The sequence below is a fragment of the Rhinoderma darwinii genome (assembly GCF_050947455.1).
Source record: "Rhinoderma darwinii isolate aRhiDar2 chromosome 5 unlocalized genomic scaffold, aRhiDar2.hap1 SUPER_5_unloc_28, whole genome shotgun sequence".
Lineage (NCBI taxonomy): Eukaryota > Metazoa > Chordata > Amphibia > Anura > Rhinodermatidae > Rhinoderma > Rhinoderma darwinii.
In genome coordinates, this window is record NW_027461785.1 from 762,636 (window position 1) to 789,369 (window position 26,734).

Here is a 26,734-nt window from a genome sequence, read left to right on the forward strand (position 1 = left end):
GCCCGAGTTGCTATGTGCCCCAGGGCTGGTGACCCTGGGGTGCCCTAACTCACTGGGGGTGGGATCCCACTGAGTGAAGGCACACTTGCACGCACTCTTCTTTCACACTTTTAAGCACACACCTTTATTCTCCCGGCCTTCTGGCTGGGAGATGAGGAATTTTTATATACCTGGCGGATGTCCAGGCTGTATCACAGCGCACATCCACTTATTTAATTTTGTTTTTCACTGTGTGTTTGTCACGTTTGTCACAAGGATTTTGGGATGCGGTGCCCTTTTGGGACCCTCCTGAGGTCTAGGGGGAAAATGTGTGGCCTTCTGGTTCCTTTTTCCCCTGCAACCCGGCCTCCCTTCTTCGGAGGGGAGGTGCAACTAGGATGCAGGCTCCTAGGTGGACACTGGGGTGGCAGCCCAGGTAGAAGCCTAGGAGTGTGTTTGGGTCTCCCTAAGCTTCGGCGAGGGGGGACCATCGATCCTTGATCCTCTAGGCCTATGGTTTGGAGGGTCAGGGAATGGTTATGCGGGGCCTCTCTCTTTTAAGAGAAGGGCTGCGATAGACCGCATCCTTGTGCACTTTTTGTGTGGCACCTCTGCACTTTTTATGCACTTGGGTGATAGAAAGCACGGCTCGGGCTTTCAATAAAAAAAAAAAAAAAAAATCTGTTCTTATCAGTTTAATATCTGATACGTCCCCTATCTGGGGACCATATATTAAATGGATTTTTAGAACAGGGAGATGGAAATAGAGCTTGCTCTGTCCACTCCACGCATTGACCTGGTATTGCAGTATTTCCAGGACCGGTGCACCCTTCCCTTATGTGTTGACTAAAATCAGATTCCAAAAGTGTTTTTTCTCTTTGCCATTGTTTCTGTCTTTCTGAAGGGATCTCCCCTTTTAATCCCATTATTTCAACACCTGTTGGACAATGCATTTGTACAGTCATGTGTGATAATGAGCTCATTTATTAAATGCAATTAATGAATACATTGCCACCTCTTGTTGTGTGTGTGTGTGTGTGTGTGTGTGTGTCTTCTGTGTTTCTGTGTTTCCGGCATTTCACATTGGAACAGCTCATTCACCTTCCTTGTCTTCTCTCCGCCCTCCCTCCCTCCCTCCTAGGTAAGTTAAAGAGCTGCACCTGAGCCAGCCACTGATTGATGCAGCACCACAGTCAAATAGTGGAGTGGAGTGGAGTAGGGGAACAGCAAACAGCCATTAAAGCAGCCAGCCGCCTACCCGCCACAATGGACCTACCTGTGTACACTAGGTGGATGTGATGGAATGTACTGTCGTCCCTACATTTCAAGAAGAAGTAAGAATTGCAGTTGCAACAAACCCTTGCTTGCCTACAAAGAGAGCAGCAATTTGGATTTGTTACTATGTTACCTGGAAGAATAACAAACTGTGCAAGGATGGAGGTTGTAGGAGCAAAGAGAAGTTGTCTGTAAAGTTGGTGGATGCCTATTTTCCATTTTGCAGTCCCTTGTCTCCCTCTTGTGGCCTCCTGGAGGCAAATAAATGTGCAAAAAAAAGACAGCCTGGCGGCCGGCTGTTGCAGTGTTGCCCTCTCAGGCAACACTGAGTGACTGACTGAGCCTCACAGTCTTATATAAAGTTCAGACGGAACTTTGCACGTGTCATAGTGGAGCCCTCAGGATTCCAGAGCCAGCTTTCTGACATCATAATGGGGCCTGCCTCAGAGATAAAAGCCTGGGCCCAGGCAGTGTTGTTCAGTGCTGCTCAGCAGGCAGCACAGGACTGGATTAAAGCTGATACAAGGTGTGAAGGAACAAGGGGTGGCTGTGGGCATGCACTTGCTGCCGCTGCCAGTGTTTATCTGCATGGCAGGAGGGCATTTGGGCGTTGCCAGGAAGGCGTTTTTATGTAGATTCCTCCTCTTTCAGCACTGCATTGTGGTGCAAGCAAAAGAAGCAAATCCTGTCTGGCTTCCTCTCCGGCCTTTATTCACCTCCCGCTTAGTAGCTGTAAATGTGTGTGAGCCTGCAGGGCCCCATGGAATTGCCTAGGAGTAGGCTGAATCGCTGCAAGGGGTGAACAGCAGTATGGGACAGGCTCGGGCAAGGCAAGGGCCGCTCGGGTTATCGCTTCTCGGCCTTTTGGCTAAGATCAAGTGTAGTACCTGCTCAAGCTGAGGTTAGTAATCATCCCTGCCGGTGGTACGTGGGCCATCGTAGGGGGATGACAGAACGCCGAGGTGAGGGCAGGGAACCACAACGGTCATCGCTCTGGTGTACGCATTTGGTTTAAAGGTACCATTTGTAGGTGACCAGGCGACCGCCGGATCGAGGTCAGGAGGTCGGGTAGTTTGAAAGCCCGAGTTGCTATGTGCCCCAGGGCTGGTGACCCTGGGGTGCCCTAACTCACTGGGGGTGGGATCCCACTGAGTGAAGGCACACTTGCACGCACTCTTCTTTCACACTTTTAAGCACACACCTTTATTCTCCCGGCCTTCTGGCTGGGAGATGAGGAATTTTTATATACCTGGCGGATGTCCAGGCTGTATCACAGCGCACATCCACTTATTTAATTTTGTTTTTCACTGTGTGTTTGTCACGTTTGTCACAAGGATTTTGGGATGCGGTGCCCTTTTGGGACCCTCCTGAGGTCTAGGGGGAAAATGTGTGGCCTTCTGGTTCCTTTTTCCCCTGCAACCCGGCCTCCCTTCTTCGGAGGGGAGGTGCAACTAGGATGCAGGCTCCTAGGTGGACACTGGGGTGGCAGCCCAGGTAGAAGCCTAGGAGTGTGTTTGGGTCTCCCTAAGCTTCGGCGAGGGGGGACCATCGATCCTTGATCCTCTAGGCCTATGGTTTGGAGGGTCAGGGAATGGTTATGCGGGGCCTCTCTCTTTTAAGAGAAGGGCTGCGATAGACCGCATCCTTGTGCACTTTTTGTGTGGCACCTCTGCACTTTTTATGCACTTGGGTGATAGAAAGCACGGCTCGGGCTTTCAATAAAAAAAAAAAAAAAAAATCTGTTCTTATCAGTTTAATATCTGATACGTCCCCTATCTGGGGACCATATATTAAATGGATTTTTAGAACAGGGAGATGGAAATAGAGCTTGCTCTGTCCACTCCACGCATTGACCTGGTATTGCAGTATTTCCAGGACCGGTGCACCCTTCCCTTATGTGTTGACTAAAATCAGATTCCAAAAGTGTTTTTTCTCTTTGCCATTGTTTCTGTCTTTCTGAAGGGATCTCCCCTTTTAATCCCATTATTTCAACACCTGTTGGACAATGCATTTGTACAGTCATGTGTGATAATGAGCTCATTTATTAAATGCAATTAATGAATACATTGCCACCTCTTGTTGTGTGTGTGTGTGTGTGTGTGTGTGTGTCTTCTGTGTTTCTGTGTTTCCGGCATTTCACATTGGAACAGCTCATTCACCTTCCTTGTCTTCTCTCCGCCCTCCCTCCCTCCCTCCTAGGTAAGTTAAAGAGCTGCACCTGAGCCAGCCACTGATTGATGCAGCACCACAGTCAAATAGTGGAGTGGAGTGGAGTAGGGGAACAGCAAACAGCCATTAAAGCAGCCAGCCGCCTACCCGCCACAATGGACCTACCTGTGTACACTAGGTGGATGTGATGGAATGTACTGTCGTCCCTACATTTCAAGAAGAAGTAAGAATTGCAGTTGCAACAAACCCTTGCTTGCCTACAAAGAGAGCAGCAATTTGGATTTGTTACTATGTTACCTGGAAGAATAACAAACTGTGCAAGGATGGAGGTTGTAGGAGCAAAGAGAAGTTGTCTGTAAAGTTGGTGGATGCCTATTTTCCATTTTGCAGTCCCTTGTCTCCCTCTTGTGGCCTCCTGGAGGCAAATAAATGTGCAAAAAAAAGACAGCCTGGCGGCCGGCTGTTGCAGTGTTGCCCTCTCAGGCAACACTGAGTGACTGACTGAGCCTCACAGTCTTATATAAAGTTCAGACGGAACTTTGCACGTGTCATAGTGGAGCCCTCAGGATTCCAGAGCCAGCTTTCTGACATCATAATGGGGCCTGCCTCAGAGATAAAAGCCTGGGCCCAGGCAGTGTTGTTCAGTGCTGCTCAGCAGGCAGCACAGGACTGGATTAAAGCTGATACAAGGTGTGAAGGAACAAGGGGTGGCTGTGGGCATGCACTTGCTGCCGCTGCCAGTGTTTATCTGCATGGCAGGAGGGCATTTGGGCGTTGCCAGGAAGGCGTTTTTATGTAGATTCCTCCTCTTTCAGCACTGCATTGTGGTGCAAGCAAAAGAAGCAAATCCTGTCTGGCTTCCTCTCCGGCCTTTATTCACCTCCCGCTTAGTAGCTGTAAATGTGTGTGAGCCTGCAGGGCCCCATGGAATTGCCTAGGAGTAGGCTGAATCGCTGCAAGGGGTGAACAGCAGTATGGGACAGGCTCGGGCAAGGCAAGGGCCGCTCGGGTTATCGCTTCTCGGCCTTTTGGCTAAGATCAAGTGTAGTATCTGTTCTTATCAGTTTAATATCTGATACGTCCCCTATCTGGGGACCATATATTAAATGGATTTTTAGAACAGGGAGATGGAAATAGAGCTTGCTCTGTCCACTCCACGCATTGACCTGGTATTGCAGTATTTCCAGGACCGGTGCACCCTTCCCTTATGTGTTGACTAAAATCAGATTCCAAAAGTGTTTTTTCTCTTTGCCATTGTTTCTGTCTTTCTGAAGGGATCTCCCCTTTTAATCCCATTATTTCAACACCTGTTGGACAATGCATTTGTACAGTCATGTGTGATAATGAGCTCATTTATTAAATGCAATTAATGAATACATTGCCACCTCTTGTTGTGTGTGTGTGTGTGTGTGTGTGTGTGTCTTCTGTGTTTCTGTGTTTCCGGCATTTCACATTGGAACAGCTCATTCACCTTCCTTGTCTTCTCTCCGCCCTCCCTCCCTCCCTCCTAGGTAAGTTAAAGAGCTGCACCTGAGCCAGCCACTGATTGATGCAGCACCACAGTCAAATAGTGGAGTGGAGTGGAGTAGGGGAACAGCAAACAGCCATTAAAGCAGCCAGCCGCCTACCCGCCACAATGGACCTACCTGTGTACACTAGGTGGATGTGATGGAATGTACTGTCGTCCCTACATTTCAAGAAGAAGTAAGAATTGCAGTTGCAACAAACCCTTGCTTGCCTACAAAGAGAGCAGCAATTTGGATTTGTTACTATGTTACCTGGAAGAATAACAAACTGTGCAAGGATGGAGGTTGTAGGAGCAAAGAGAAGTTGTCTGTAAAGTTGGTGGATGCCTATTTTCCATTTTGCAGTCCCTTGTCTCCCTCTTGTGGCCTCCTGGAGGCAAATAAATGTGCAAAAAAAAGACAGCCTGGCGGCCGGCTGTTGCAGTGTTGCCCTCTCAGGCAACACTGAGTGACTGACTGAGCCTCACAGTCTTATATAAAGTTCAGACGGAACTTTGCACGTGTCATAGTGGAGCCCTCAGGATTCCAGAGCCAGCTTTCTGACATCATAATGGGGCCTGCCTCAGAGATAAAAGCCTGGGCCCAGGCAGTGTTGTTCAGTGCTGCTCAGCAGGCAGCACAGGACTGGATTAAAGCTGATACAAGGTGTGAAGGAACAAGGGGTGGCTGTGGGCATGCACTTGCTGCCGCTGCCAGTGTTTATCTGCATGGCAGGAGGGCATTTGGGCGTTGCCAGGAAGGCGTTTTTATGTAGATTCCTCCTCTTTCAGCACTGCATTGTGGTGCAAGCAAAAGAAGCAAATCCTGTCTGGCTTCCTCTCCGGCCTTTATTCACCTCCCGCTTAGTAGCTGTAAATGTGTGTGAGCCTGCAGGGCCCCATGGAATTGCCTAGGAGTAGGCTGAATCGCTGCAAGGGGTGAACAGCAGTATGGGACAGGCTCGGGCAAGGCAAGGGCCGCTCGGGTTATCGCTTCTCGGCCTTTTGGCTAAGATCAAGTGTAGTACCTGCTCAAGCTGAGGTTAGTAATCATCCCTGCCGGTGGTACGTGGGCCATCGTAGGGGGATGACAGAACGCCGAGGTGAGGGCAGGGAACCACAACGGTCATCGCTCTGGTGTACGCATTTGGTTTAAAGGTACCATTTGTAGGTGACCAGGCGACCGCCGGATCGAGGTCAGGAGGTCGGGTAGTTTGAAAGCCCGAGTTGCTATGTGCCCCAGGGCTGGTGACCCTGGGGTGCCCTAACTCACTGGGGGTGGGATCCCACTGAGTGAAGGCACACTTGCACGCACTCTTCTTTCACACTTTTAAGCACACACCTTTATTCTCCCGGCCTTCTGGCTGGGAGATGAGGAATTTTTATATACCTGGCGGATGTCCAGGCTGTATCACAGCGCACATCCACTTATTTAATTTTGTTTTTCACTGTGTGTTTGTCACGTTTGTCACAAGGATTTTGGGATGCGGTGCCCTTTTGGGACCCTCCTGAGGTCTAGGGGGAAAATGTGTGGCCTTCTGGTTCCTTTTTCCCCTGCAACCCGGCCTCCCTTCTTCGGAGGGGAGGTGCAACTAGGATGCAGGCTCCTAGGTGGACACTGGGGTGGCAGCCCAGGTAGAAGCCTAGGAGTGTGTTTGGGTCTCCCTAAGCTTCGGCGAGGGGGGACCATCGATCCTTGATCCTCTAGGCCTATGGTTTGGAGGGTCAGGGAATGGTTATGCGGGGCCTCTCTCTTTTAAGAGAAGGGCTGCGATAGACCGCATCCTTGTGCACTTTTTGTGTGGCACCTCTGCACTTTTTATGCACTTGGGTGATAGAAAGCACGGCTCGGGCTTTCAATAAAAAAAAAAAAAAAAAATCTGTTCTTATCAGTTTAATATCTGATACGTCCCCTATCTGGGGACCATATATTAAATGGATTTTTAGAACAGGGAGATGGAAATAGAGCTTGCTCTGTCCACTCCACGCATTGACCTGGTATTGCAGTATTTCCAGGACCGGTGCACCCTTCCCTTATGTGTTGACTAAAATCAGATTCCAAAAGTGTTTTTTCTCTTTGCCATTGTTTCTGTCTTTCTGAAGGGATCTCCCCTTTTAATCCCATTATTTCAACACCTGTTGGACAATGCATTTGTACAGTCATGTGTGATAATGAGCTCATTTATTAAATGCAATTAATGAATACATTGCCACCTCTTGTTGTGTGTGTGTGTGTGTGTGTGTGTGTGTCTTCTGTGTTTCTGTGTTTCCGGCATTTCACATTGGAACAGCTCATTCACCTTCCTTGTCTTCTCTCCGCCCTCCCTCCCTCCCTCCTAGGTAAGTTAAAGAGCTGCACCTGAGCCAGCCACTGATTGATGCAGCACCACAGTCAAATAGTGGAGTGGAGTGGAGTAGGGGAACAGCAAACAGCCATTAAAGCAGCCAGCCGCCTACCCGCCACAATGGACCTACCTGTGTACACTAGGTGGATGTGATGGAATGTACTGTCGTCCCTACATTTCAAGAAGAAGTAAGAATTGCAGTTGCAACAAACCCTTGCTTGCCTACAAAGAGAGCAGCAATTTGGATTTGTTACTATGTTACCTGGAAGAATAACAAACTGTGCAAGGATGGAGGTTGTAGGAGCAAAGAGAAGTTGTCTGTAAAGTTGGTGGATGCCTATTTTCCATTTTGCAGTCCCTTGTCTCCCTCTTGTGGCCTCCTGGAGGCAAATAAATGTGCAAAAAAAAGACAGCCTGGCGGCCGGCTGTTGCAGTGTTGCCCTCTCAGGCAACACTGAGTGACTGACTGAGCCTCACAGTCTTATATAAAGTTCAGACGGAACTTTGCACGTGTCATAGTGGAGCCCTCAGGATTCCAGAGCCAGCTTTCTGACATCATAATGGGGCCTGCCTCAGAGATAAAAGCCTGGGCCCAGGCAGTGTTGTTCAGTGCTGCTCAGCAGGCAGCACAGGACTGGATTAAAGCTGATACAAGGTGTGAAGGAACAAGGGGTGGCTGTGGGCATGCACTTGCTGCCGCTGCCAGTGTTTATCTGCATGGCAGGAGGGCATTTGGGCGTTGCCAGGAAGGCGTTTTTATGTAGATTCCTCCTCTTTCAGCACTGCATTGTGGTGCAAGCAAAAGAAGCAAATCCTGTCTGGCTTCCTCTCCGGCCTTTATTCACCTCCCGCTTAGTAGCTGTAAATGTGTGTGAGCCTGCAGGGCCCCATGGAATTGCCTAGGAGTAGGCTGAATCGCTGCAAGGGGTGAACAGCAGTATGGGACAGGCTCGGGCAAGGCAAGGGCCGCTCGGGTTATCGCTTCTCGGCCTTTTGGCTAAGATCAAGTGTAGTACCTGCTCAAGCTGAGGTTAGTAATCATCCCTGCCGGTGGTACGTGGGCCATCGTAGGGGGATGACAGAACGCCGAGGTGAGGGCAGGGAACCACAACGGTCATCGCTCTGGTGTACGCATTTGGTTTAAAGGTACCATTTGTAGGTGACCAGGCGACCGCCGGATCGAGGTCAGGAGGTCGGGTAGTTTGAAAGCCCGAGTTGCTATGTGCCCCAGGGCTGGTGACCCTGGGGTGCCCTAACTCACTGGGGGTGGGATCCCACTGAGTGAAGGCACACTTGCACGCACTCTTCTTTCACACTTTTAAGCACACACCTTTATTCTCCCGGCCTTCTGGCTGGGAGATGAGGAATTTTTATATACCTGGCGGATGTCCAGGCTGTATCACAGCGCACATCCACTTATTTAATTTTGTTTTTCACTGTGTGTTTGTCACGTTTGTCACAAGGATTTTGGGATGCGGTGCCCTTTTGGGACCCTCCTGAGGTCTAGGGGGAAAATGTGTGGCCTTCTGGTTCCTTTTTCCCCTGCAACCCGGCCTCCCTTCTTCGGAGGGGAGGTGCAACTAGGATGCAGGCTCCTAGGTGGACACTGGGGTGGCAGCCCAGGTAGAAGCCTAGGAGTGTGTTTGGGTCTCCCTAAGCTTCGGCGAGGGGGGACCATCGATCCTTGATCCTCTAGGCCTATGGTTTGGAGGGTCAGGGAATGGTTATGCGGGGCCTCTCTCTTTTAAGAGAAGGGCTGCGATAGACCGCATCCTTGTGCACTTTTTGTGTGGCACCTCTGCACTTTTTATGCACTTGGGTGATAGAAAGCACGGCTCGGGCTTTCAATAAAAAAAAAAAAAAAAAATCTGTTCTTATCAGTTTAATATCTGATACGTCCCCTATCTGGGGACCATATATTAAATGGATTTTTAGAACAGGGAGATGGAAATAGAGCTTGCTCTGTCCACTCCACGCATTGACCTGGTATTGCAGTATTTCCAGGACCGGTGCACCCTTCCCTTATGTGTTGACTAAAATCAGATTCCAAAAGTGTTTTTTCTCTTTGCCATTGTTTCTGTCTTTCTGAAGGGATCTCCCCTTTTAATCCCATTATTTCAACACCTGTTGGACAATGCATTTGTACAGTCATGTGTGATAATGAGCTCATTTATTAAATGCAATTAATGAATACATTGCCACCTCTTGTTGTGTGTGTGTGTGTGTGTGTGTGTGTGTCTTCTGTGTTTCTGTGTTTCCGGCATTTCACATTGGAACAGCTCATTCACCTTCCTTGTCTTCTCTCCGCCCTCCCTCCCTCCCTCCTAGGTAAGTTAAAGAGCTGCACCTGAGCCAGCCACTGATTGATGCAGCACCACAGTCAAATAGTGGAGTGGAGTGGAGTAGGGGAACAGCAAACAGCCATTAAAGCAGCCAGCCGCCTACCCGCCACAATGGACCTACCTGTGTACACTAGGTGGATGTGATGGAATGTACTGTCGTCCCTACATTTCAAGAAGAAGTAAGAATTGCAGTTGCAACAAACCCTTGCTTGCCTACAAAGAGAGCAGCAATTTGGATTTGTTACTATGTTACCTGGAAGAATAACAAACTGTGCAAGGATGGAGGTTGTAGGAGCAAAGAGAAGTTGTCTGTAAAGTTGGTGGATGCCTATTTTCCATTTTGCAGTCCCTTGTCTCCCTCTTGTGGCCTCCTGGAGGCAAATAAATGTGCAAAAAAAAGACAGCCTGGCGGCCGGCTGTTGCAGTGTTGCCCTCTCAGGCAACACTGAGTGACTGACTGAGCCTCACAGTCTTATATAAAGTTCAGACGGAACTTTGCACGTGTCATAGTGGAGCCCTCAGGATTCCAGAGCCAGCTTTCTGACATCATAATGGGGCCTGCCTCAGAGATAAAAGCCTGGGCCCAGGCAGTGTTGTTCAGTGCTGCTCAGCAGGCAGCACAGGACTGGATTAAAGCTGATACAAGGTGTGAAGGAACAAGGGGTGGCTGTGGGCATGCACTTGCTGCCGCTGCCAGTGTTTATCTGCATGGCAGGAGGGCATTTGGGCGTTGCCAGGAAGGCGTTTTTATGTAGATTCCTCCTCTTTCAGCACTGCATTGTGGTGCAAGCAAAAGAAGCAAATCCTGTCTGGCTTCCTCTCCGGCCTTTATTCACCTCCCGCTTAGTAGCTGTAAATGTGTGTGAGCCTGCAGGGCCCCATGGAATTGCCTAGGAGTAGGCTGAATCGCTGCAAGGGGTGAACAGCAGTATGGGACAGGCTCGGGCAAGGCAAGGGCCGCTCGGGTTATCGCTTCTCGGCCTTTTGGCTAAGATCAAGTGTAGTACCTGCTCAAGCTGAGGTTAGTAATCATCCCTGCCGGTGGTACGTGGGCCATCGTAGGGGGATGACAGAACGCCGAGGTGAGGGCAGGGAACCACAACGGTCATCGCTCTGGTGTACGCATTTGGTTTAAAGGTACCATTTGTAGGTGACCAGGCGACCGCCGGATCGAGGTCAGGAGGTCGGGTAGTTTGAAAGCCCGAGTTGCTATGTGCCCCAGGGCTGGTGACCCTGGGGTGCCCTAACTCACTGGGGGTGGGATCCCACTGAGTGAAGGCACACTTGCACGCACTCTTCTTTCACACTTTTAAGCACACACCTTTATTCTCCCGGCCTTCTGGCTGGGAGATGAGGAATTTTTATATACCTGGCGGATGTCCAGGCTGTATCACAGCGCACATCCACTTATTTAATTTTGTTTTTCACTGTGTGTTTGTCACGTTTGTCACAAGGATTTTGGGATGCGGTGCCCTTTTGGGACCCTCCTGAGGTCTAGGGGGAAAATGTGTGGCCTTCTGGTTCCTTTTTCCCCTGCAACCCGGCCTCCCTTCTTCGGAGGGGAGGTGCAACTAGGATGCAGGCTCCTAGGTGGACACTGGGGTGGCAGCCCAGGTAGAAGCCTAGGAGTGTGTTTGGGTCTCCCTAAGCTTCGGCGAGGGGGGACCATCGATCCTTGATCCTCTAGGCCTATGGTTTGGAGGGTCAGGGAATGGTTATGCGGGGCCTCTCTCTTTTAAGAGAAGGGCTGCGATAGACCGCATCCTTGTGCACTTTTTGTGTGGCACCTCTGCACTTTTTATGCACTTGGGTGATAGAAAGCACGGCTCGGGCTTTCAATAAAAAAAAAAAAAAAAAATCTGTTCTTATCAGTTTAATATCTGATACGTCCCCTATCTGGGGACCATATATTAAATGGATTTTTAGAACAGGGAGATGGAAATAGAGCTTGCTCTGTCCACTCCACGCATTGACCTGGTATTGCAGTATTTCCAGGACCGGTGCACCCTTCCCTTATGTGTTGACTAAAATCAGATTCCAAAAGTGTTTTTTCTCTTTGCCATTGTTTCTGTCTTTCTGAAGGGATCTCCCCTTTTAATCCCATTATTTCAACACCTGTTGGACAATGCATTTGTACAGTCATGTGTGATAATGAGCTCATTTATTAAATGCAATTAATGAATACATTGCCACCTCTTGTTGTGTGTGTGTGTGTGTGTGTGTGTGTGTCTTCTGTGTTTCTGTGTTTCCGGCATTTCACATTGGAACAGCTCATTCACCTTCCTTGTCTTCTCTCCGCCCTCCCTCCCTCCCTCCTAGGTAAGTTAAAGAGCTGCACCTGAGCCAGCCACTGATTGATGCAGCACCACAGTCAAATAGTGGAGTGGAGTGGAGTAGGGGAACAGCAAACAGCCATTAAAGCAGCCAGCCGCCTACCCGCCACAATGGACCTACCTGTGTACACTAGGTGGATGTGATGGAATGTACTGTCGTCCCTACATTTCAAGAAGAAGTAAGAATTGCAGTTGCAACAAACCCTTGCTTGCCTACAAAGAGAGCAGCAATTTGGATTTGTTACTATGTTACCTGGAAGAATAACAAACTGTGCAAGGATGGAGGTTGTAGGAGCAAAGAGAAGTTGTCTGTAAAGTTGGTGGATGCCTATTTTCCATTTTGCAGTCCCTTGTCTCCCTCTTGTGGCCTCCTGGAGGCAAATAAATGTGCAAAAAAAAGACAGCCTGGCGGCCGGCTGTTGCAGTGTTGCCCTCTCAGGCAACACTGAGTGACTGACTGAGCCTCACAGTCTTATATAAAGTTCAGACGGAACTTTGCACGTGTCATAGTGGAGCCCTCAGGATTCCAGAGCCAGCTTTCTGACATCATAATGGGGCCTGCCTCAGAGATAAAAGCCTGGGCCCAGGCAGTGTTGTTCAGTGCTGCTCAGCAGGCAGCACAGGACTGGATTAAAGCTGATACAAGGTGTGAAGGAACAAGGGGTGGCTGTGGGCATGCACTTGCTGCCGCTGCCAGTGTTTATCTGCATGGCAGGAGGGCATTTGGGCGTTGCCAGGAAGGCGTTTTTATGTAGATTCCTCCTCTTTCAGCACTGCATTGTGGTGCAAGCAAAAGAAGCAAATCCTGTCTGGCTTCCTCTCCGGCCTTTATTCACCTCCCGCTTAGTAGCTGTAAATGTGTGTGAGCCTGCAGGGCCCCATGGAATTGCCTAGGAGTAGGCTGAATCGCTGCAAGGGGTGAACAGCAGTATGGGACAGGCTCGGGCAAGGCAAGGGCCGCTCGGGTTATCGCTTCTCGGCCTTTTGGCTAAGATCAAGTGTAGTACTTTAGGGTATTGCCTTGTTTCTTGGTCAGGAGGTGCCCTGGTACCCTTTTCCTTGGCCTGGGGGGATCGTTTCTCTTAGGAGAGACTTCACCCCTCTGCTGCTATTGGGGAGGAGGATTAGTCCAGGGCAACGGGGAGCGATCACCTGCCTGGTACTCCGGTACTGAAGGTATTTCTTTGGAGATTGCTGGAATTCTTTTGGAGCAGGATGGAGGAAATTCCCGAACATATGCGAACCAGGAATGCGGTCCGGTTTTTCGTGGAGGAATCTGAGAGGCAAAGGAAGGATTTGGAGTTCATCACGAAGGTCCTTTTGTTGGATTTCTTTCAGCTGGAGAGATCGTGCATTTTGGCGGTGATGGACTATCCGAGGAGAGGGTGCTTTGACGTTACCTTCGCTACAGAAGAAATTTATTCTGATTTTTTGGAACGCTTGAAGGAAGGTAAAAGGGACCCAAGACTTGTGGGTGTGAAGGTAACACCACATTTTGTGCCAAACAAGAAGTTGGTGGTCGTAAAGATGTTTTCGCCTTACGTGGAAGAAGAGGACATTAAGTCATTTCTCACTAAGTTTTGTGAGGAGGTGGTGGGAAAGGGGAAAGTGTTTAACCCCTTTGGATTTTGGACTGGGAAATGGAAATTTCTTTGTAAATTTGCAAGAATTGGTGAATCTGGAAACCTATTGTTTCCTCCAGCGCGGTTTAAGATTGGAAGTGCATGTGGAAATTTATTTTTTTTGGGAATGGATATGTTTTGTTTGAATTGTAAAGATTATGGTCATGAGAGAGAAACGTGTGAGAAAGTAATGTGTACAAAATGTCTGCAAGAGGGACATAAGTATAATGAATGTCAGAAAGGGAAAGTATGTAATATGTGTGGAGAGGAGGGGCACATATTCAAATCATGCCCAAAGAAAAGCAAACGTGAGGTACAAGACGAAAATAAGAAGATAGTCAAAAGAAAGGAAGCGGAAGTTAGTTTGGAAGAAGGAAAGCTTCAGAAATTGGAAGGAAGTGGGCAAAGTGATGAGAAAAAAAGGAAAAAAGCAGAGAGAAAGAAAAAAAGTGTCATTTCAGAAGAGGAAAGAGCAGAAAGAGACAGGTTACTGGAAGAAGTAGAGCAGTTACGTAGTAAAATTAATTTTGAAAAAATGCGGAGAAGGGTGCGGCTCTGTGTAAGAGAAAATTTACCAGGGTTTCTTGAACGGTATGGTGTGCCAACGTGGTTAGCGTGCATTGTAAACTGTGAATGGGATGGTAATGATTTGCAGGAACATTTAGTGGATATGTTAGGAACTATTGCTGTTAAAAAAGGAATGTTTTTTTGATTTCTTAAAAGGAAAAAAGGAAAGAGGAAAACAAAAGTTAATTATACGTTTTCAGTTTTCATTGTGATGATCTAAGTCTTTTTTATTTTGAATTTTATGATTTTTAAGACGTGATCTGAATGATAAAAAAAAAAAAAAAAAAAAAAAAAAAATCTGTTCTTATCAGTTTAATATCTGATACGTCCCCTATCTGGGGACCATATATTAAATGGATTTTTAGAACAGGGAGATGGAAATAGAGCTTGCTCTGTCCACTCCACGCATTGACCTGGTATTGCAGTATTTCCAGGACCGGTGCACCCTTCCCTTATGTGTTGACTAAAATCAGATTCCAAAAGTGTTTTTTCTCTTTGCCATTGTTTCTGTCTTTCTGAAGGGATCTCCCCTTTTAATCCCATTATTTCAACACCTGTTGGACAATGCATTTGTACAGTCATGTGTGATAATGAGCTCATTTATTAAATGCAATTAATGAATACATTGCCACCTCTTGTTGTGTGTGTGTGTGTGTGTGTGTGTGTGTCTTCTGTGTTTCTGTGTTTCCGGCATTTCACATTGGAACAGCTCATTCACCTTCCTTGTCTTCTCTCCGCCCTCCCTCCCTCCCTCCTAGGTAAGTTAAAGAGCTGCACCTGAGCCAGCCACTGATTGATGCAGCACCACAGTCAAATAGTGGAGTGGAGTGGAGTAGGGGAACAGCAAACAGCCATTAAAGCAGCCAGCCGCCTACCCGCCACAATGGACCTACCTGTGTACACTAGGTGGATGTGATGGAATGTACTGTCGTCCCTACATTTCAAGAAGAAGTAAGAATTGCAGTTGCAACAAACCCTTGCTTGCCTACAAAGAGAGCAGCAATTTGGATTTGTTACTATGTTACCTGGAAGAATAACAAACTGTGCAAGGATGGAGGTTGTAGGAGCAAAGAGAAGTTGTCTGTAAAGTTGGTGGATGCCTATTTTCCATTTTGCAGTCCCTTGTCTCCCTCTTGTGGCCTCCTGGAGGCAAATAAATGTGCAAAAAAAAGACAGCCTGGCGGCCGGCTGTTGCAGTGTTGCCCTCTCAGGCAACACTGAGTGACTGACTGAGCCTCACAGTCTTATATAAAGTTCAGACGGAACTTTGCACGTGTCATAGTGGAGCCCTCAGGATTCCAGAGCCAGCTTTCTGACATCATAATGGGGCCTGCCTCAGAGATAAAAGCCTGGGCCCAGGCAGTGTTGTTCAGTGCTGCTCAGCAGGCAGCACAGGACTGGATTAAAGCTGATACAAGGTGTGAAGGAACAAGGGGTGGCTGTGGGCATGCACTTGCTGCCGCTGCCAGTGTTTATCTGCATGGCAGGAGGGCATTTGGGCGTTGCCAGGAAGGCGTTTTTATGTAGATTCCTCCTCTTTCAGCACTGCATTGTGGTGCAAGCAAAAGAAGCAAATCCTGTCTGGCTTCCTCTCCGGCCTTTATTCACCTCCCGCTTAGTAGCTGTAAATGTGTGTGAGCCTGCAGGGCCCCATGGAATTGCCTAGGAGTAGGCTGAATCGCTGCAAGGGGTGAACAGCAGTATGGGACAGGCTCGGGCAAGGCAAGGGCCGCTCGGGTTATCGCTTCTCGGCCTTTTGGCTAAGATCAAGTGTAGTATCTGTTCTTATCAGTTTAATATCTGATACGTCCCCTATCTGGGGACCATATATTAAATGGATTTTTAGAACAGGGAGATGGAAATAGAGCTTGCTCTGTCCACTCCACGCATTGACCTGGTATTGCAGTATTTCCAGGACCGGTGCACCCTTCCCTTATGTGTTGACTAAAATCAGATTCCAAAAGTGTTTTTTCTCTTTGCCATTGTTTCTGTCTTTCTGAAGGGATCTCCCCTTTTAATCCCATTATTTCAACACCTGTTGGACAATGCATTTGTACAGTCATGTGTGATAATGAGCTCATTTATTAAATGCAATTAATGAATACATTGCCACCTCTTGTTGTGTGTGTGTGTGTGTGTGTGTGTGTGTCTTCTGTGTTTCTGTGTTTCCGGCATTTCACATTGGAACAGCTCATTCACCTTCCTTGTCTTCTCTCCGCCCTCCCTCCCTCCCTCCTAGGTAAGTTAAAGAGCTGCACCTGAGCCAGCCACTGATTGATGCAGCACCACAGTCAAATAGTGGAGTGGAGTGGAGTAGGGGAACAGCAAACAGCCATTAAAGCAGCCAGCCGCCTACCCGCCACAATGGACCTACCTGTGTACACTAGGTGGATGTGATGGAATGTACTGTCGTCCCTACATTTCAAGAAGAAGTAAGAATTGCAGTTGCAACAAACCCTTGCTTGCCTACAAAGAGAGCAGCAATTTGGATTTGTTACTATGTTACCTGGAAGAATAACAAACTGTGCAAGGATGGAGGTTGTAGGAGCAAAGAGAAGTTGTCTGTAAAGTTGGTGGATGCCTATTTTCCATTTTGCAGTCCCTTGTCTCCCTCTTGTGGCCTCCTGGAGGCAAATAAATGTGCAAAAAAAAGACAGCCTGGCGGCCGGCTGTTGCAGTGTTGCCCTCTCAGGCAACACTGAGTGACTGACTGAGCCTCACAGTCTTATATAAAGTTCAGACGGAACTTTGCACGTGTCATAGTGGAGCCCTCAGGATTCCAGAGCCAGCTTTCTGACATCATAATGGGGCCTGCCTCAGAGATAAAAGCCTGGGCCCAGGCAGTGTTGTTCAGTGCTGCTCAGCAGGCAGCACAGGACTGGATTAAAGCTGATACAAGGTGTGAAGGAACAAGGGGTGGCTGTGGGCATGCACTTGCTGCCGCTGCCAGTGTTTATCTGCATGGCAGGAGGGCATTTGGGCGTTGCCAGGAAGGCGTTTTTATGTAGATTCCTCCTCTTTCAGCACTGCATTGTGGTGCAAGCAAAAGAAGCAAATCCTGTCTGGCTTCCTCTCCGGCCTTTATTCACCTCCCGCTTAGTAGCTGTAAATGTGTGTGAGCCTGCAGGGCCCCATGGAATTGCCTAGGAGTAGGCTGAATCGCTGCAAGGGGTGAACAGCAGTATGGGACAGGCTCGGGCAAGGCAAGGGCCGCTCGGGTTATCGCTTCTCGGCCTTTTGGCTAAGATCAAGTGTAGTACCTGCTCAAGCTGAGGTTAGTAATCATCCCTGCCGGTGGTACGTGGGCCATCGTAGGGGGATGACAGAACGCCGAGGTGAGGGCAGGGAACCACAACGGTCATCGCTCTGGTGTACGCATTTGGTTTAAAGGTACCATTTGTAGGTGACCAGGCGACCGCCGGATCGAGGTCAGGAGGTCGGGTAGTTTGAAAGCCCGAGTTGCTATGTGCCCCAGGGCTGGTGACCCTGGGGTGCCCTAACTCACTGGGGGTGGGATCCCACTGAGTGAAGGCACACTTGCACGCACTCTTCTTTCACACTTTTAAGCACACACCTTTATTCTCCCGGCCTTCTGGCTGGGAGATGAGGAATTTTTATATACCTGGCGGATGTCCAGGCTGTATCACAGCGCACATCCACTTATTTAATTTTGTTTTTCACTGTGTGTTTGTCACGTTTGTCACAAGGATTTTGGGATGCGGTGCCCTTTTGGGACCCTCCTGAGGTCTAGGGGGAAAATGTGTGGCCTTCTGGTTCCTTTTTCCCCTGCAACCCGGCCTCCCTTCTTCGGAGGGGAGGTGCAACTAGGATGCAGGCTCCTAGGTGGACACTGGGGTGGCAGCCCAGGTAGAAGCCTAGGAGTGTGTTTGGGTCTCCCTAAGCTTCGGCGAGGGGGGACCATCGATCCTTGATCCTCTAGGCCTATGGTTTGGAGGGTCAGGGAATGGTTATGCGGGGCCTCTCTCTTTTAAGAGAAGGGCTGCGATAGACCGCATCCTTGTGCACTTTTTGTGTGGCACCTCTGCACTTTTTATGCACTTGGGTGATAGAAAGCACGGCTCGGGCTTTCAATAAAAAAAAAAAAAAAAAATCTGTTCTTATCAGTTTAATATCTGATACGTCCCCTATCTGGGGACCATATATTAAATGGATTTTTAGAACAGGGAGATGGAAATAGAGCTTGCTCTGTCCACTCCACGCATTGACCTGGTATTGCAGTATTTCCAGGACCGGTGCACCCTTCCCTTATGTGTTGACTAAAATCAGATTCCAAAAGTGTTTTTTCTCTTTGCCATTGTTTCTGTCTTTCTGAAGGGATCTCCCCTTTTAATCCCATTATTTCAACACCTGTTGGACAATGCATTTGTACAGTCATGTGTGATAATGAGCTCATTTATTAAATGCAATTAATGAATACATTGCCACCTCTTGTTGTGTGTGTGTGTGTGTGTGTGTGTGTGTCTTCTGTGTTTCTGTGTTTCCGGCATTTCACATTGGAACAGCTCATTCACCTTCCTTGTCTTCTCTCCGCCCTCCCTCCCTCCCTCCTAGGTAAGTTAAAGAGCTGCACCTGAGCCAGCCACTGATTGATGCAGCACCACAGTCAAATAGTGGAGTGGAGTGGAGTAGGGGAACAGCAAACAGCCATTAAAGCAGCCAGCCGCCTACCCGCCACAATGGACCTACCTGTGTACACTAGGTGGATGTGATGGAATGTACTGTCGTCCCTACATTTCAAGAAGAAGTAAGAATTGCAGTTGCAACAAACCCTTGCTTGCCTACAAAGAGAGCAGCAATTTGGATTTGTTACTATGTTACCTGGAAGAATAACAAACTGTGCAAGGATGGAGGTTGTAGGAGCAAAGAGAAGTTGTCTGTAAAGTTGGTGGATGCCTATTTTCCATTTTGCAGTCCCTTGTCTCCCTCTTGTGGCCTCCTGGAGGCAAATAAATGTGCAAAAAAAAGACAGCCTGGCGGCCGGCTGTTGCAGTGTTGCCCTCTCAGGCAACACTGAGTGACTGACTGAGCCTCACAGTCTTATATAAAGTTCAGACGGAACTTTGCACGTGTCATAGTGGAGCCCTCAGGATTCCAGAGCCAGCTTTCTGACATCATAATGGGGCCTGCCTCAGAGATAAAAGCCTGGGCCCAGGCAGTGTTGTTCAGTGCTGCTCAGCAGGCAGCACAGGACTGGATTAAAGCTGATACAAGGTGTGAAGGAACAAGGGGTGGCTGTGGGCATGCACTTGCTGCCGCTGCCAGTGTTTATCTGCATGGCAGGAGGGCATTTGGGCGTTGCCAGGAAGGCGTTTTTATGTAGATTCCTCCTCTTTCAGCACTGCATTGTGGTGCAAGCAAAAGAAGCAAATCCTGTCTGGCTTCCTCTCCGGCCTTTATTCACCTCCCGCTTAGTAGCTGTAAATGTGTGTGAGCCTGCAGGGCCCCATGGAATTGCCTAGGAGTAGGCTGAATCGCTGCAAGGGGTGAACAGCAGTATGGGACAGGCTCGGGCAAGGCAAGGGCCGCTCGGGTTATCGCTTCTCGGCCTTTTGGCTAAGATCAAGTGTAGTACCTGCTCAAGCTGAGGTTAGTAATCATCCCTGCCGGTGGTACGTGGGCCATCGTAGGGGGATGACAGAACGCCGAGGTGAGGGCAGGGAACCACAACGGTCATCGCTCTGGTGTACGCATTTGGTTTAAAGGTACCATTTGTAGGTGACCAGGCGACCGCCGGATCGAGGTCAGGAGGTCGGGTAGTTTGAAAGCCCGAGTTGCTATGTGCCCCAGGGCTGGTGACCCTGGGGTGCCCTAACTCACTGGGGGTGGGATCCCACTGAGTGAAGGCACACTTGCACGCACTCTTCTTTCACACTTTTAAGCACACACCTTTATTCTCCCGGCCTTCTGGCTGGGAGATGAGGAATTTTTATATACCTGGCGGATGTCCAGGCTGTATCACAGCGCACATCCACTTATTTAATTTTGTTTTTCACTGTGTGTTTGTCACGTTTGTCACAAGGATTTTGGGATGCGGTGCCCTTTTGGGACCCTCCTGAGGTCTAGGGGGAAAATGTGTGGCCTTCTGGTTCCTTTTTCCCCTGCAACCCGGCCTCCCTTCTTCGGAGGGGAGGTGCAACTAGGATGCAGGCTCCTAGGTGGACACTGGGGTGGCAGCCCAGGTAGAAGCCTAGGAGTGTGTTTGGGTCTCCCTAAGCTTCGGCGAGGGGGGACCATCGATCCTTGATCCTCTAGGCCTATGGTTTGGAGGGTCAGGGAATGGTTATGCGGGGCCTCTCTCTTTTAAGAGAAGGGCTGCGATAGACCGCATCCTTGTGCACTTTTTGTGTGGCACCTCTGCACTTTTTATGCACTTGGGTGATAGAAAGCACGGCTCGGGCTTTCAATAAAAAAAAAAAAAAAAAATCTGTTCTTATCAGTTTAATATCTGATACGTCCCCTATCTGGGGACCATATATTAAATGGATTTTTAGAACAGGGAGATGGAAATAGAGCTTGCTCTGTCCACTCCACGCATTGACCTGGTATTGCAGTATTTCCAGGACCGGTGCACCCTTCCCTTATGTGTTGACTAAAATCAGATTCCAAAAGTGTTTTTTCTCTTTGCCATTGTTTCTGTCTTTCTGAAGGGATCTCCCCTTTTAATCCCATTATTTCAACACCTGTTGGACAATGCATTTGTACAGTCATGTGTGATAATGAGCTCATTTATTAAATGCAATTAATGAATACATTGCCACCTCTTGTTGTGTGTGTGTGTGTGTGTGTGTGTGTGTCTTCTGTGTTTCTGTGTTTCCGGCATTTCACATTGGAACAGCTCATTCACCTTCCTTGTCTTCTCTCCGCCCTCCCTCCCTCCCTCCTAGGTAAGTTAAAGAGCTGCACCTGAGCCAGCCACTGATTGATGCAGCACCACAGTCAAATAGTGGAGTGGAGTGGAGTAGGGGAACAGCAAACAGCCATTAAAGCAGCCAGCCGCCTACCCGCCACAATGGACCTACCTGTGTACACTAGGTGGATGTGATGGAATGTACTGTCGTCCCTACATTTCAAGAAGAAGTAAGAATTGCAGTTGCAACAAACCCTTGCTTGCCTACAAAGAGAGCAGCAATTTGGATTTGTTACTATGTTACCTGGAAGAATAACAAACTGTGCAAGGATGGAGGTTGTAGGAGCAAAGAGAAGTTGTCTGTAAAGTTGGTGGATGCCTATTTTCCATTTTGCAGTCCCTTGTCTCCCTCTTGTGGCCTCCTGGAGGCAAATAAATGTGCAAAAAAAAGACAGCCTGGCGGCCGGCTGTTGCAGTGTTGCCCTCTCAGGCAACACTGAGTGACTGACTGAGCCTCACAGTCTTATATAAAGTTCAGACGGAACTTTGCACGTGTCATAGTGGAGCCCTCAGGATTCCAGAGCCAGCTTTCTGACATCATAATGGGGCCTGCCTCAGAGATAAAAGCCTGGGCCCAGGCAGTGTTGTTCAGTGCTGCTCAGCAGGCAGCACAGGACTGGATTAAAGCTGATACAAGGTGTGAAGGAACAAGGGGTGGCTGTGGGCATGCACTTGCTGCCGCTGCCAGTGTTTATCTGCATGGCAGGAGGGCATTTGGGCGTTGCCAGGAAGGCGTTTTTATGTAGATTCCTCCTCTTTCAGCACTGCATTGTGGTGCAAGCAAAAGAAGCAAATCCTGTCTGGCTTCCTCTCCGGCCTTTATTCACCTCCCGCTTAGTAGCTGTAAATGTGTGTGAGCCTGCAGGGCCCCATGGAATTGCCTAGGAGTAGGCTGAATCGCTGCAAGGGGTGAACAGCAGTATGGGACAGGCTCGGGCAAGGCAAGGGCCGCTCGGGTTATCGCTTCTCGGCCTTTTGGCTAAGATCAAGTGTAGTATCTGTTCTTATCAGTTTAATATCTGATACGTCCCCTATCTGGGGACCATATATTAAATGGATTTTTAGAACAGGGAGATGGAAATAGAGCTTGCTCTGTCCACTCCACGCATTGACCTGGTATTGCAGTATTTCCAGGACCGGTGCACCCTTCCCTTATGTGTTGACTAAAATCAGATTCCAAAAGTGTTTTTTCTCTTTGCCATTGTTTCTGTCTTTCTGAAGGGATCTCCCCTTTTAATCCCATTATTTCAACACCTGTTGGACAATGCATTTGTACAGTCATGTGTGATAATGAGCTCATTTATTAAATGCAATTAATGAATACATTGCCACCTCTTGTTGTGTGTGTGTGTGTGTGTGTGTGTGTGTCTTCTGTGTTTCTGTGTTTCCGGCATTTCACATTGGAACAGCTCATTCACCTTCCTTGTCTTCTCTCCGCCCTCCCTCCCTCCCTCCTAGGTAAGTTAAAGAGCTGCACCTGAGCCAGCCACTGATTGATGCAGCACCACAGTCAAATAGTGGAGTGGAGTGGAGTAGGGGAACAGCAAACAGCCATTAAAGCAGCCAGCCGCCTACCCGCCACAATGGACCTACCTGTGTACACTAGGTGGATGTGATGGAATGTACTGTCGTCCCTACATTTCAAGAAGAAGTAAGAATTGCAGTTGCAACAAACCCTTGCTTGCCTACAAAGAGAGCAGCAATTTGGATTTGTTACTATGTTACCTGGAAGAATAACAAACTGTGCAAGGATGGAGGTTGTAGGAGCAAAGAGAAGTTGTCTGTAAAGTTGGTGGATGCCTATTTTCCATTTTGCAGTCCCTTGTCTCCCTCTTGTGGCCTCCTGGAGGCAAATAAATGTGCAAAAAAAAGACAGCCTGGCGGCCGGCTGTTGCAGTGTTGCCCTCTCAGGCAACACTGAGTGACTGACTGAGCCTCACAGTCTTATATAAAGTTCAGACGGAACTTTGCACGTGTCATAGTGGAGCCCTCAGGATTCCAGAGCCAGCTTTCTGACATCATAATGGGGCCTGCCTCAGAGATAAAAGCCTGGGCCCAGGCAGTGTTGTTCAGTGCTGCTCAGCAGGCAGCACAGGACTGGATTAAAGCTGATACAAGGTGTGAAGGAACAAGGGGTGGCTGTGGGCATGCACTTGCTGCCGCTGCCAGTGTTTATCTGCATGGCAGGAGGGCATTTGGGCGTTGCCAGGAAGGCGTTTTTATGTAGATTCCTCCTCTTTCAGCACTGCATTGTGGTGCAAGCAAAAGAAGCAAATCCTGTCTGGCTTCCTCTCCGGCCTTTATTCACCTCCCGCTTAGTAGCTGTAAATGTGTGTGAGCCTGCAGGGCCCCATGGAATTGCCTAGGAGTAGGCTGAATCGCTGCAAGGGGTGAACAGCAGTATGGGACAGGCTCGGGCAAGGCAAGGGCCGCTCGGGTTATCGCTTCTCGGCCTTTTGGCTAAGATCAAGTGTAGTACCTGCTCAAGCTGAGGTTAGTAATCATCCCTGCCGGTGGTACGTGGGCCATCGTAGGGGGATGACAGAACGCCGAGGTGAGGGCAGGGAACCACAACGGTCATCGCTCTGGTGTACGCATTTGGTTTAAAGGTACCATTTGTAGGTGACCAGGCGACCGCCGGATCGAGGTCAGGAGGTCGGGTAGTTTGAAAGCCCGAGTTGCTATGTGCCCCAGGGCTGGTGACCCTGGGGTGCCCTAACTCACTGGGGGTGGGATCCCACTGAGTGAAGGCACACTTGCACGCACTCTTCTTTCACACTTTTAAGCACACACCTTTATTCTCCCGGCCTTCTGGCTGGGAGATGAGGAATTTTTATATACCTGGCGGATGTCCAGGCTGTATCACAGCGCACATCCACTTATTTAATTTTGTTTTTCACTGTGTGTTTGTCACGTTTGTCACAAGGATTTTGGGATGCGGTGCCCTTTTGGGACCCTCCTGAGGTCTAGGGGGAAAATGTGTGGCCTTCTGGTTCCTTTTTCCCCTGCAACCCGGCCTCCCTTCTTCGGAGGGGAGGTGCAACTAGGATGCAGGCTCCTAGGTGGACACTGGGGTGGCAGCCCAGGTAGAAGCCTAGGAGTGTGTTTGGGTCTCCCTAAGCTTCGGCGAGGGGGGACCATCGATCCTTGATCCTCTAGGCCTATGGTTTGGAGGGTCAGGGAATGGTTATGCGGGGCCTCTCTCTTTTAAGAGAAGGGCTGCGATAGACCGCATCCTTGTGCACTTTTTGTGTGGCACCTCTGCACTTTTTATGCACTTGGGTGATAGAAAGCACGGCTCGGGCTTTCAATAAAAAAAAAAAAAAAAAATCTGTTCTTATCAGTTTAATATCTGATACGTCCCCTATCTGGGGACCATATATTAAATGGATTTTTAGAACAGGGAGATGGAAATAGAGCTTGCTCTGTCCACTCCACGCATTGACCTGGTATTGCAGTATTTCCAGGACCGGTGCACCCTTCCCTTATGTGTTGACTAAAATCAGATTCCAAAAGTGTTTTTTCTCTTTGCCATTGTTTCTGTCTTTCTGAAGGGATCTCCCCTTTTAATCCCATTATTTCAACACCTGTTGGACAATGCATTTGTACAGTCATGTGTGATAATGAGCTCATTTATTAAATGCAATTAATGAATACATTGCCACCTCTTGTTGTGTGTGTGTGTGTGTGTGTGTGTGTGTCTTCTGTGTTTCTGTGTTTCCGGCATTTCACATTGGAACAGCTCATTCACCTTCCTTGTCTTCTCTCCGCCCTCCCTCCCTCCCTCCTAGGTAAGTTAAAGAGCTGCACCTGAGCCAGCCACTGATTGATGCAGCACCACAGTCAAATAGTGGAGTGGAGTGGAGTAGGGGAACAGCAAACAGCCATTAAAGCAGCCAGCCGCCTACCCGCCACAATGGACCTACCTGTGTACACTAGGTGGATGTGATGGAATGTACTGTCGTCCCTACATTTCAAGAAGAAGTAAGAATTGCAGTTGCAACAAACCCTTGCTTGCCTACAAAGAGAGCAGCAATTTGGATTTGTTACTATGTTACCTGGAAGAATAACAAACTGTGCAAGGATGGAGGTTGTAGGAGCAAAGAGAAGTTGTCTGTAAAGTTGGTGGATGCCTATTTTCCATTTTGCAGTCCCTTGTCTCCCTCTTGTGGCCTCCTGGAGGCAAATAAATGTGCAAAAAAAAGACAGCCTGGCGGCCGGCTGTTGCAGTGTTGCCCTCTCAGGCAACACTGAGTGACTGACTGAGCCTCACAGTCTTATATAAAGTTCAGACGGAACTTTGCACGTGTCATAGTGGAGCCCTCAGGATTCCAGAGCCAGCTTTCTGACATCATAATGGGGCCTGCCTCAGAGATAAAAGCCTGGGCCCAGGCAGTGTTGTTCAGTGCTGCTCAGCAGGCAGCACAGGACTGGATTAAAGCTGATACAAGGTGTGAAGGAACAAGGGGTGGCTGTGGGCATGCACTTGCTGCCGCTGCCAGTGTTTATCTGCATGGCAGGAGGGCATTTGGGCGTTGCCAGGAAGGCGTTTTTATGTAGATTCCTCCTCTTTCAGCACTGCATTGTGGTGCAAGCAAAAGAAGCAAATCCTGTCTGGCTTCCTCTCCGGCCTTTATTCACCTCCCGCTTAGTAGCTGTAAATGTGTGTGAGCCTGCAGGGCCCCATGGAATTGCCTAGGAGTAGGCTGAATCGCTGCAAGGGGTGAACAGCAGTATGGGACAGGCTCGGGCAAGGCAAGGGCCGCTCGGGTTATCGCTTCTCGGCCTTTTGGCTAAGATCAAGTGTAGTATCTGTTCTTATCAGTTTAATATCTGATACGTCCCCTATCTGGGGACCATATATTAAATGGATTTTTAGAACAGGGAGATGGAAATAGAGCTTGCTCTGTCCACTCCACGCATTGACCTGGTATTGCAGTATTTCCAGGACCGGTGCACCCTTCCCTTATGTGTTGACTAAAATCAGATTCCAAAAGTGTTTTTTCTCTTTGCCATTGTTTCTGTCTTTCTGAAGGGATCTCCCCTTTTAATCCCATTATTTCAACACCTGTTGGACAATGCATTTGTACAGTCATGTGTGATAATGAGCTCATTTATTAAATGCAATTAATGAATACATTGCCACCTCTTGTTGTGTGTGTGTGTGTGTGTGTGTGTGTGTCTTCTGTGTTTCTGTGTTTCCGGCATTTCACATTGGAACAGCTCATTCACCTTCCTTGTCTTCTCTCCGCCCTCCCTCCCTCCCTCCTAGGTAAGTTAAAGAGCTGCACCTGAGCCAGCCACTGATTGATGCAGCACCACAGTCAAATAGTGGAGTGGAGTGGAGTAGGGGAACAGCAAACAGCCATTAAAGCAGCCAGCCGCCTACCCGCCACAATGGACCTACCTGTGTACACTAGGTGGATGTGATGGAATGTACTGTCGTCCCTACATTTCAAGAAGAAGTAAGAATTGCAGTTGCAACAAACCCTTGCTTGCCTACAAAGAGAGCAGCAATTTGGATTTGTTACTATGTTACCTGGAAGAATAACAAACTGTGCAAGGATGGAGGTTGTAGGAGCAAAGAGAAGTTGTCTGTAAAGTTGGTGGATGCCTATTTTCCATTTTGCAGTCCCTTGTCTCCCTCTTGTGGCCTCCTGGAGGCAAATA

General features: G+C 48.6%; 12 non-coding genes and 9 pseudogenes across 12 annotated transcripts; all 21 read left to right on the forward strand.

The window, feature by feature from the left end:
* Positions 1-627: 627 nt before the first annotated feature.
* LOC142689190 (U2 spliceosomal RNA) lies at positions 628-812 on the forward strand. Its single transcript, XR_012858168.1, has one exon. It is a non-coding gene; the product is annotated as a U2 spliceosomal RNA (small nuclear RNA).
* Positions 813-2,102: 1,290 nt separating this feature from the next.
* Positions 2,103-2,172, forward strand: LOC142689285 (U2 spliceosomal RNA; annotated as a pseudogene).
* Positions 2,173-2,960: 788 nt separating this feature from the next.
* Positions 2,961-3,145, forward strand: LOC142689191 (U2 spliceosomal RNA). The gene has a single exon (XR_012858169.1). It is a non-coding gene; the product is annotated as a U2 spliceosomal RNA (small nuclear RNA).
* Positions 3,146-4,435: 1,290 nt separating this feature from the next.
* Positions 4,436-4,626, forward strand: LOC142689081 (U2 spliceosomal RNA). The gene has a single exon (XR_012858103.1). It is a non-coding gene; the product is annotated as a U2 spliceosomal RNA (small nuclear RNA).
* Positions 4,627-5,916: 1,290 nt separating this feature from the next.
* LOC142689286 (U2 spliceosomal RNA) lies at positions 5,917-5,986 on the forward strand (annotated as a pseudogene).
* Positions 5,987-6,774: 788 nt separating this feature from the next.
* On the forward strand, positions 6,775-6,959 carry LOC142689192 (U2 spliceosomal RNA). The gene has a single exon (XR_012858170.1). It is a non-coding gene; the product is annotated as a U2 spliceosomal RNA (small nuclear RNA).
* A 1,290-nt stretch (positions 6,960-8,249) lies between these two features.
* On the forward strand, positions 8,250-8,319 carry LOC142689287 (U2 spliceosomal RNA; annotated as a pseudogene).
* A 788-nt stretch (positions 8,320-9,107) lies between these two features.
* On the forward strand, positions 9,108-9,292 carry LOC142689193 (U2 spliceosomal RNA). The gene has a single exon (XR_012858171.1). It is a non-coding gene; the product is annotated as a U2 spliceosomal RNA (small nuclear RNA).
* Positions 9,293-10,582: 1,290 nt separating this feature from the next.
* On the forward strand, positions 10,583-10,652 carry LOC142689288 (U2 spliceosomal RNA; annotated as a pseudogene).
* Positions 10,653-11,440: 788 nt separating this feature from the next.
* LOC142689195 (U2 spliceosomal RNA) lies at positions 11,441-11,625 on the forward strand. Its single transcript, XR_012858172.1, has one exon. It is a non-coding gene; the product is annotated as a U2 spliceosomal RNA (small nuclear RNA).
* A 1,290-nt stretch (positions 11,626-12,915) lies between these two features.
* On the forward strand, positions 12,916-13,026 carry LOC142689255 (U2 spliceosomal RNA; annotated as a pseudogene).
* Positions 13,027-14,377: 1,351 nt separating this feature from the next.
* On the forward strand, positions 14,378-14,586 carry LOC142689152 (U2 spliceosomal RNA; annotated as a pseudogene).
* Positions 14,587-15,876: 1,290 nt separating this feature from the next.
* Positions 15,877-16,067, forward strand: LOC142689082 (U2 spliceosomal RNA). Its single transcript, XR_012858104.1, has one exon. It is a non-coding gene; the product is annotated as a U2 spliceosomal RNA (small nuclear RNA).
* A 1,290-nt stretch (positions 16,068-17,357) lies between these two features.
* On the forward strand, positions 17,358-17,427 carry LOC142689289 (U2 spliceosomal RNA; annotated as a pseudogene).
* Positions 17,428-18,215: 788 nt separating this feature from the next.
* Positions 18,216-18,400, forward strand: LOC142689196 (U2 spliceosomal RNA). Its single transcript, XR_012858173.1, has one exon. It is a non-coding gene; the product is annotated as a U2 spliceosomal RNA (small nuclear RNA).
* Positions 18,401-19,690: 1,290 nt separating this feature from the next.
* LOC142689290 (U2 spliceosomal RNA) lies at positions 19,691-19,760 on the forward strand (annotated as a pseudogene).
* Positions 19,761-20,548: 788 nt separating this feature from the next.
* Positions 20,549-20,733, forward strand: LOC142689197 (U2 spliceosomal RNA). The gene has a single exon (XR_012858174.1). It is a non-coding gene; the product is annotated as a U2 spliceosomal RNA (small nuclear RNA).
* A 1,290-nt stretch (positions 20,734-22,023) lies between these two features.
* On the forward strand, positions 22,024-22,214 carry LOC142689083 (U2 spliceosomal RNA). The gene has a single exon (XR_012858105.1). It is a non-coding gene; the product is annotated as a U2 spliceosomal RNA (small nuclear RNA).
* Positions 22,215-23,504: 1,290 nt separating this feature from the next.
* On the forward strand, positions 23,505-23,574 carry LOC142689291 (U2 spliceosomal RNA; annotated as a pseudogene).
* A 788-nt stretch (positions 23,575-24,362) lies between these two features.
* Positions 24,363-24,547, forward strand: LOC142689199 (U2 spliceosomal RNA). Its single transcript, XR_012858176.1, has one exon. It is a non-coding gene; the product is annotated as a U2 spliceosomal RNA (small nuclear RNA).
* A 1,290-nt stretch (positions 24,548-25,837) lies between these two features.
* Positions 25,838-26,028, forward strand: LOC142689085 (U2 spliceosomal RNA). The gene has a single exon (XR_012858106.1). It is a non-coding gene; the product is annotated as a U2 spliceosomal RNA (small nuclear RNA).
* The last annotated feature ends 706 nt before the right edge of the window (positions 26,029-26,734 follow it).